At 33.2% G+C, this 8,760-nt stretch overlaps 1 long non-coding RNA gene across 1 annotated transcript; it reads right to left on the bottom strand.

The window, feature by feature from the left end:
* Window positions 1-7,295: 7,295 nt before the first annotated feature.
* Window positions 7,296-8,144, bottom strand: LOC113335259. Its single transcript, XR_003353235.1, has 2 exons — window positions 8,012-8,144; window positions 7,296-7,902 (listed from the first exon to the last, which is right to left on the bottom strand). It is a non-coding gene; the product is annotated as an uncharacterized LOC113335259 (long non-coding RNA).
* Between the last annotated feature and the right edge of the window lie 616 nt (window positions 8,145-8,760).

Raw genomic sequence — 8,760 nt, 5'->3', positions numbered from 1 at the left:
TCTGAAGAGAAAAAGGAACCTTACAAGTAACAACAACGCTGCACTCTCCTACACTAGATTACCATACACAAAAGCAATAAAAACCCAAACTTCAAAAAGATTGTTTCTTAATCACCAACCAATTATTCTTGTTTCTGCTGAAGAAAAATAATTTTAGTTGTTCCAAAAATAAGGAAAAAAATAAAATTGAGATTTCTTTAGAGAACTGAAATGGCAAGCTAATAATTTACGTACAAATGGCGTCACACTTCTTCCTCGTCCAGATAATCAGCAGAGATGAAATCTTCAGGCGTATTAATAAAAAGATCTCTCATTCAATTTTAGGAGTAAACTGAAGTCATTAATTTATATCCGAAGTTGCCAACTTTGATCTTTGAACGAGAGTCTGGAATACTTTGCTAAAGCTGAATTTGATTGGTTAACTGATAGCCCATGTAGGACTATTAGTTGGACATAAAAATTCCATTTCTAATAAAATCCAAAATTGAAATACTATACCATAAAAACGAAAGATCCTTTCGAATTAATATTTGGGCAATTTTGACTGCGCCCCATTCCTACTGCTCCCCTAGTGTGGAAAACATAATTTGGACAGCGCTAACCATCAAAAGAGATTAACCAATATTCAAAATCTTCAACAGACGTGAAAAGGTTCATCCGTGATGGAAGAGTTGGAAGATTAAAATTTTTGTTTGGGAACAGTCGGTATAATTTTAGAATCTAGATGGATAGCCAAATACACCATCTAGAAATCATTTACCCAAAATAGGTTTCTTGGCCTTTTTTGTGACACAAAATATGTACCATGGTCCTAAAATATAAATTTATCATTGTGATCTCAAATTTACTTTCTGATTCAAATTTCACCTAGTTGTTAAAAAAAAATACATAATTGGTCCAATAACTCTCGAAATTTTATTCTCGGGTGTAAACAACGAAAAATATTTGATACCATTTAAATATCCATAGATGCTTACGATACCTTTCTAATACCTAAATAGAATAATTTGCCCAGCTTTTTGTCTTTAATTTCAGAGACGATTGACTAAAGTACCCTTAACTAACAATTTAACACCGTCAGAAGTCACACATGTTCTAAGATCACATTATTTTTTTTCGAAAAAAAAAAACGTTATATTAAGAAAAGAATAACCAACCAGATACAAATACAGTCAACCAGACATCACAGACTAACTTACATATGCAGAACCAATTCCCAGTTATTCACATTGTTTGACTGACAACTCCAAAGGACAAGAAGTTGCTTTATATGGATAATAATCTGATACACAGATTTTGATCTTCCCCCAAAAACATTATTATTTTGTTCCTTCCAGATGTTCCAAAAAAAAAACACAATGAAAAAGCTCATGTTTACTTCATCCTTTCAATACATTGCTACTGAAACACCATAGCCGATAAGGGCCAACAAATGTGAAAAGCTTTTATGAGATAATCTCAGATATAACAAAATAAGAGTAACATGATACCGAAACATTTTTAATGAGGTACAACATAACGTTTTTATGTGTAATGTAAATGGTATCTTTATTTGTATTTGGGTTTTCATTTTCTTATATTTTGATTTTTTCTTGTTAACAATCATGTAATCACCTTTTTGGATTGAATGAAATGTGGTCTGATTGTTTATCAAAAAAAATAAAAAAAAATATGTGTAATGTAAATGTAAATACCGCCAAACTACTTAAGAGTCTAGGACGTGTCCGTTGATGGATGATATAAAACCAAAGCAAGTCAGACACAAACTAGTTAAATGTGGATAATTTTTTTATGCAAATATAAAACATGATGATATCAGTTTTATCTTATTAACTTTTTGAGTAAATTCTTTTTCTTATTTTAAGTTAGGATGCATCTAGTTTCATCCCATCTATTTTTGAATATTTTTTTTCTATCTTAGTTTAAGTCACGATGCAACCAGATTCATCATACAAATCTTTTTCAAAATTTTGTAGATTTATTTGAACCCTTTCCAAAAATAAATTTTTTTTTTATCATAATCCGACTTATATTTCATAAGTTATGACTTTTTTATGATTGATTTTAAGTTTAAGAGAGAGAAATGGATAAAAAAAAGAAAGATAAAAGGTGAAGGGTATAAGTGCCTATGAGATATGGTGTCAATTTCACCCAACCATAACTTTTACTAGTCTTTTACAACCAGACTTTATATTTTCTTGGTCATTTGACCCATTTTCTCATGTTGAAAGGTGCCGGATAACTTTTACTAGTCTTTTACAACCAAACTTTATATTTTCTTGGTCATTTGACCCATTTTCTCATGTTGAAAGGTGCCGAATTGGCCATTGACTTGCTGATTTAGTGAATTAATGAATTATTTTTCCTTCCTAGTTTGAGGTCTAGGGATTTTATTTGAGGCCTATCAATTTCCTCTCCAAACTTTTGCAAATGGCTATGGGGTGTAAAGTTTGATAAAAAGACCAATCTAGTCTCGAATTAATTACTAAAACAACCCATATAAATATAAATACATTACCATTTTCAGTAAAAATCAAAAACAAAAAAAACTTTATATTCTCATCCAATCTTTCCAAATCCCATAAACCCTAATCAATTTTTTTTTTTGATCTTCACGTCCAACGATCTCCGATCCAACCAAGAAAAGGTAAATCTCCATCAACCTATTCTACTATTAGCATTTATTCATTGATTTACATGTTTAAAACATCAATTTTTAAAATCAAAATCTCTGATTTACCCAGAATCGGTTTATGTAGATACGTCGTATCAACCGATTTTGGATTTTGTTCTTCGTTCCATGAAGAGCATGCACATGAATCGGTTAATTATAGGATGATTAGCATCGACCAATTTTGGGTAAAATTAGAATATGAAAAGACATCACTAGGATCGGTTTATAAGTGCATTAGCATAAACTAATTCCGAGGACTATTTTTTTTTAACTCTGTGCTCCTACAATCGGGTTTTATGCACGTGGTTAATGTACCGATTATGGAAATTGTATGTTCATATATTCACAATCGGTTTTTATATATGTGCCATAAAAACTGATTGTTGGAGCAGAAATTCTTGTTGTTAGAATCGGATTACATATGTTCTCCTATGAACCGATTGTTGAACAAGATTTTTTTTCGTGTAGATATGGACTGCGGTCACTTAGCCTTTTATTCTCGAGAGCTCCAACAGGAGGATGTTGACATGACACCACAGGCTATGGTACCTTGAAGCCGGTACAAGTTCAGATTCCATATCACAATTGGTTTTTATATGTGTCATATAACTAATTGTATGAGCACAAATTCCTGTATTTTTTTCTTGTTAGAATCGACTTTGTTCTTCGTTGCATGAAAAGAATGCATATGAGTCAGTTAATTGTAGGATGATTAGCATCAACCGATTATGGGTAGAAATCTGAATTTGAAAAGTCATCACCAGAATCAGTTTATAAGTGCATTAGCATAAACCCATTCTGGGGACTAATTTTTTTTGAACTCTGTGCTCCTACGATTGGTTTTTATGTAAGTGGTTAATGTACCGATTATGGGAATTGTCTGTTCAGATTTACAATCGTTTTTTATATATGTGTCATATAAACTGATTGTAGGAGCACAAATTCATGTGTGTTTTTCTTTTTAGAATCAGATTACATATATTGTCCTATGAACTGATTGTTGAACTAGATATTTTGTTGTGTAGGTATGGACTGCTGTCACTTAGTTTTTTATTCTCGAGAGCTCTAACAGGAGGATGTTGACAGGCACCACATGCTATGGTACCTAGAAGCCAGTACAAGTTCGGCTATGGAAGGGAGACCCATTTGGAGCAGGCCAGGCACTGGATGGCAAGCTTTCATTAGAAGTCTCGTTGAGCTCATCAGGTTTTCCAGGAGAAGGAGGGATGAAATTGGATTTCTGAGACAGACATACGAATAGCCTGTTTGAAGAGATGGCTGAAACTGTTGTTGCGAATACAGGTGTTGCCGATGATGGTGATGTTGTTGCTCCTGATGTTGGTGATCCAAAAGCAGCAACTCCATAATGTCGATGCTTTCTTATAGATATTATAAGTTGAAGTTTTAAGTTTTCAAGACTTTTTGTGGTTTAAGCTTTAAATTTTTAACACTTTTTTGGATGATTATGGTTTATTTTTTGGATGATTATGGTTTGAATTTAAATTAAAGTTTTAATTATAATTGTATGTATAATGAGTCTGTGGAAAAACACGTTTATGCAAGCTTCAAACTTTGTTTTGCAAATACAGGCAACAATCGAGTTACATGACTGCACCAATAAACCGATTTTTGAGGCTTCATCAGGGAATCAGTTTATGTGGTTATCAGTATGATCTAATTCTTCATGCCTCAGAAATGTCAGGTTTCTGTATCTTTTTTCTAGTCAATTGTGGATTACATGTGCAAATATATAAACCAATTACTGTCAATGGAAATTTTATTTTTTTTTGTTGATTTTTCAGGCACAATCGTTTATGTTTTTAATCATAAAGACCGATTCTCGTGGGCATAAAAAAATAATCAGTTTTTATGGACATTCGAGAAGACCAAGTGTGCCAAATCATTTCACTTTTTTTTCCTTCGAAAAACTAGCCGTCGGGGTCTTTCTCTATATAAAGAGAACTTATCCCGGACCCAATTTGCCTCAAACTTGCTCATTGTATTCGCTCCTACTCCATATACTTTACAACTAGTTATTTCATATCTCCACATACAAGCATGGCATCATTTGACTCCGCCAAAGATTTGGCAAACATCGAAGCATGGTACCTCGAAAGTCGAGTTGTACATTACTCCCCCGTAAGGGTAAAATCCGAAACTTTTTGGACGAAGTATATGACAAATATAGACAAGGTTATGTGAAACCAAAGAGAAGAAGTCTTCAAAAAATCGATGATAAGCACCAAGTCATCCAAAATGCGATGGTTGCTTTTAAAGCTATCCGATAACGGATTTTGAACGCTAGCCACTTTAGCTTATTCTTTCAACAATTTGTAAATATTTTTATGGTTTATTCTACATAATCTACTTTTATCAATTTGTAACTAAAAAAGTAAATTTGTATTATGTTTTTATAGCACAAGTTCATAAAAGCGTGCTACTTAGAGGAAATGGGAGAAGCATTCACATTTGATGAAAGCCATCACTTCATGGTATCCAAAATTCCGGAGTATACCCCGGACTTTATGGTGGGTAAATCGGACTCAGATTCATCTGAGGAAGATTGAAAGTTTTAGAAGTTTTTGTGTAGATTTTGTGGGTAGATTTCTATGTAAACCCTCACAAGACTATAACTCGTCCATTAGGGTCACCTAGGGTTTCAAAGGCTTGATGCACATGCTAAGTGCATCCATGATTCCTACTAAAAGGAGTAGATTTGAATTGAATGAGTATGAATAATATCTTTTCATATGAAAAAGAAATAATCGGTTTATATATGACGCTAAAAAACACGATTATGAGAATCGTATTTTATCTATGCATACTTTAGCTGATTCTTGATGTCCTTCGTGAATACCAAAACACCTGCCCAGAATCGGTTTACGAGTGCATGAATGTAAACCGATTCTGGTAGTGTATTCGAATTTTTTCGTTATTTGATGTTTTGAAGATCGGTTTACATTAGTTGATCTCACATTACACGGTTAAGTAACGCCTAAACCGATTAATTAACATTAATTACTCAGGGGTAAAATAGGTGGTAAGAGAATTGTTGGCTAAGGGGTCGTGTGAAATTAATTTCTAATGACCCTTATTATCTTTTAAAGTAACGTGCCTCAAATAAAACCCCTAGGCCTCAAACTAGGATGACTATTTTTGCAAAGAAATTACAGTAGGTTAACAAATCCAAATGCAAAGATAATATAACCAAGTGAGGATATTTACGAAGATATTATAAACAAGTGAGGATACTTACGAGTCTTTCTTACGAAATTACTTAGTCGATTAAGGCTGTCGGTGGTTCAGTTTGGTTTGGTTTTATGCCAAACCCAAGAACCAAACCGATGTCTCTTATGAAAAACCAAAAACTAACCCAAACCATGGTCGCTTCATAATATTAGAAACCAAAACCGTTGCACCGGTTTTTTGTTGTTGTTTTTTGTTTTTTTTTAATTATAGTTTTAATTTTTTAACCAGAATTCAAAATTTAATTATTAAGTTCAATTTGTTATGAATGAACAAAATCATTCGATTGAAAAAAGCTATAGCAAATCATATCCCAATGAAATATTTATATATTTATATTTATATGATTTAACATTAGCCTTTATTCTAGTTAATATTTCTTTATTTATAGGTACATCCATTGAAGTTTATATGTATTATAACATGATGGAAAGGTTGTTTTATATCATTCTGGTTTTTATTAGTACTTACTCTCAGATATTTTTTTTGCTTGTTTGAATTTTTTTGGGTGTTTTTTTTTTAATGTCAAACCAAAACCAACCACCTACAACCGTTGTTTTTCGGTTTTTTGGTTTCTAGATTTCTTGGTCTCTTGTTTTCTGGTTTTTTCTGCCGGTTTGAACAGGTTCGGTGTGGGTTGAAAACCAAATCATGGGCAAACCTAAAGTCGATATACGGCCGAGTTTGGTAACTTTCTATGAATTGGGCGAACTCGATAGAATCAACCATCCAAAAGGATTTTCCTTTCCAGTATTTTGCTGCTAATGTTAATTGAATGCAAAAGTAGAGAACAAAACCGGTCGTTTAGAAACTATGAACCTAGTTGTTATTCTGGGATGCTTGAGCTTGTCAATATTGATCTTTTTATTTATTTTATTTTTTCATTCACGCTTTTTTAGAGAAATTGGGTCAATTGCCCAAATATTTTTAAAACATGATTCTAACGGACGAGTAAAAATTAGTATGGGTGAAATGGACACAAAAAAATAACAAGGATGAATCTGGATTCATCCTGGCTTAAACTTAAAAAATAGCGAGGGTGAAACTAGATGCATCCTGATGTAAATTAAAAATAAGGAAAAGCATTTGAAAATGGGCAGGATGAAACTGTTTACATCCCGACTATTTTTACATTCTCGTCTATTTAAACAATATCAAATTTTACATGTCTTTTTTATCCAGAAATTATCGTTATTGGGTTAAGAATCTAAAACATACAATGATGTCCCGAAATCCCAATGCAGCTGCAACAAAAACTAGCCAGGATTCAGGAGTGAACTTTCAAATCTTTCAACCAGGGTTCATTTCTTCCTCTGTCATTATAGCATTTTTTCTAAAGAAAATCTTTTTTAAAATAAATAAATTGAGAACTGAGTGGCAAACCAATCAATGTATTTCATATAGAATCATAAGAAGACGTACACACAAAATACTGATCAACGTTGACCGAATCACCGAATAAGTATAAGAAAACCATTACATGATCCATATCAATACTGCACGACGAACACAAACAAACACGACAACTCTAAACTAGCAGCTAATTAAGTGTATATATAGCTATAAATACATAGCAACACATTCACACACTTAATTATATGAGATTAATTATTTTTTAAATAATTAAAATGCTGCTTTTATTTTAAAATTTAAAATTTCCTTCATTTCTTGGAGTTGACATAGTTTTCTAACCCGACAGCAAGCATAACATCTGTTAATAGCTAGGTCGAGGTCATAAAACTAAGCTACTCTTGGAGTAGCGTATACTCTCTATTAGACACAACAACAAAAGCAACTCTTAAGTCGGACCTCTACGACAGGAGGAACACAAACTGAGACTTCGGAAACGGATTGAAACTGTAAAATGCACTGCTCGTTGCATAAATCACCACAATCTGTGTCCAAAGTGCACTCGCCGCTGGGTAATTCAATAGTCAAGGACTTCCCAGTAGTGCATTCAACGCCTTGTGCTGATGCCATCTCTGCGCATTCATACACAAAAAGAGAAAAAAGTTAGTTCCCGTAATGCATCAATCGAGAATCATCCACCACCAGAAAAACATATAGAAAATATATCATGCATATACTTACGCAAGTTTGCAGAAATAACGATCAAGGCAACGATGAAGAAAACCAATGAACTTTTAGCAGCCGCCATTATGATGAATGAATGAATTGCAGACTACTAAGGTTTCTCTAAGTGCTAAACGTATATTGATGAATGAAAAGCTTTAGGTGAAGATTAATAGCCAAATTCTACCTTCTATTTATAGCCCATAAAGCGCGTGTTAAATAACCACACTGTTACCATTTCAAATATGTTATCTATTTGTTCCCAGTTGAAATAGTAATGCTATACATGTTATATCTATCGACATATTAATGCTATACATGTTATCTGTTGTACCCAATTTAAATAGTAATGCTACACACGACCTGTTGTCTCTTTCTTCCATTCTCAAGTTAACGTGTCAACAACCACGATTTCCAGTTGTTTTTCCACATATACTCTTCTGTAATTGCTCAAAAAATACATATACTAAGGCAAACCGATGTGTTTTAAATTCCAGTGGGAAAACTGTGTACCGCGCTTTTGATGTTTTGGTTGCAATTGCCAAAGCTAACTAGCTTGTGGTGGGTACAAGCAAGAGGGGTACTAAGACCTTTTTACTTCACACGTCAGCATTTGAGTCCTGCTCTTGTCGAAATCACAAAATTTCTTCTTTCACCGAAGATTAAAATTTGCACCGATGCAAGCACGAACTCGCGTCTCAATCTCAAATACACGAACAGGTGTTGGTCCAAAAGAACCTACATCATCCAAGAAAAATATGAACAAT

This window comes from Papaver somniferum, unplaced genomic scaffold, assembly GCF_003573695.1.
Source record: "Papaver somniferum cultivar HN1 unplaced genomic scaffold, ASM357369v1 unplaced-scaffold_139, whole genome shotgun sequence".
NCBI classification, from domain to species: domain Eukaryota; kingdom Viridiplantae; phylum Streptophyta; class Magnoliopsida; order Ranunculales; family Papaveraceae; genus Papaver; species Papaver somniferum.
Note: the sequence above shows the minus strand (reverse complement) of the source record. Positions and strands in the feature narration are given on the sequence as shown.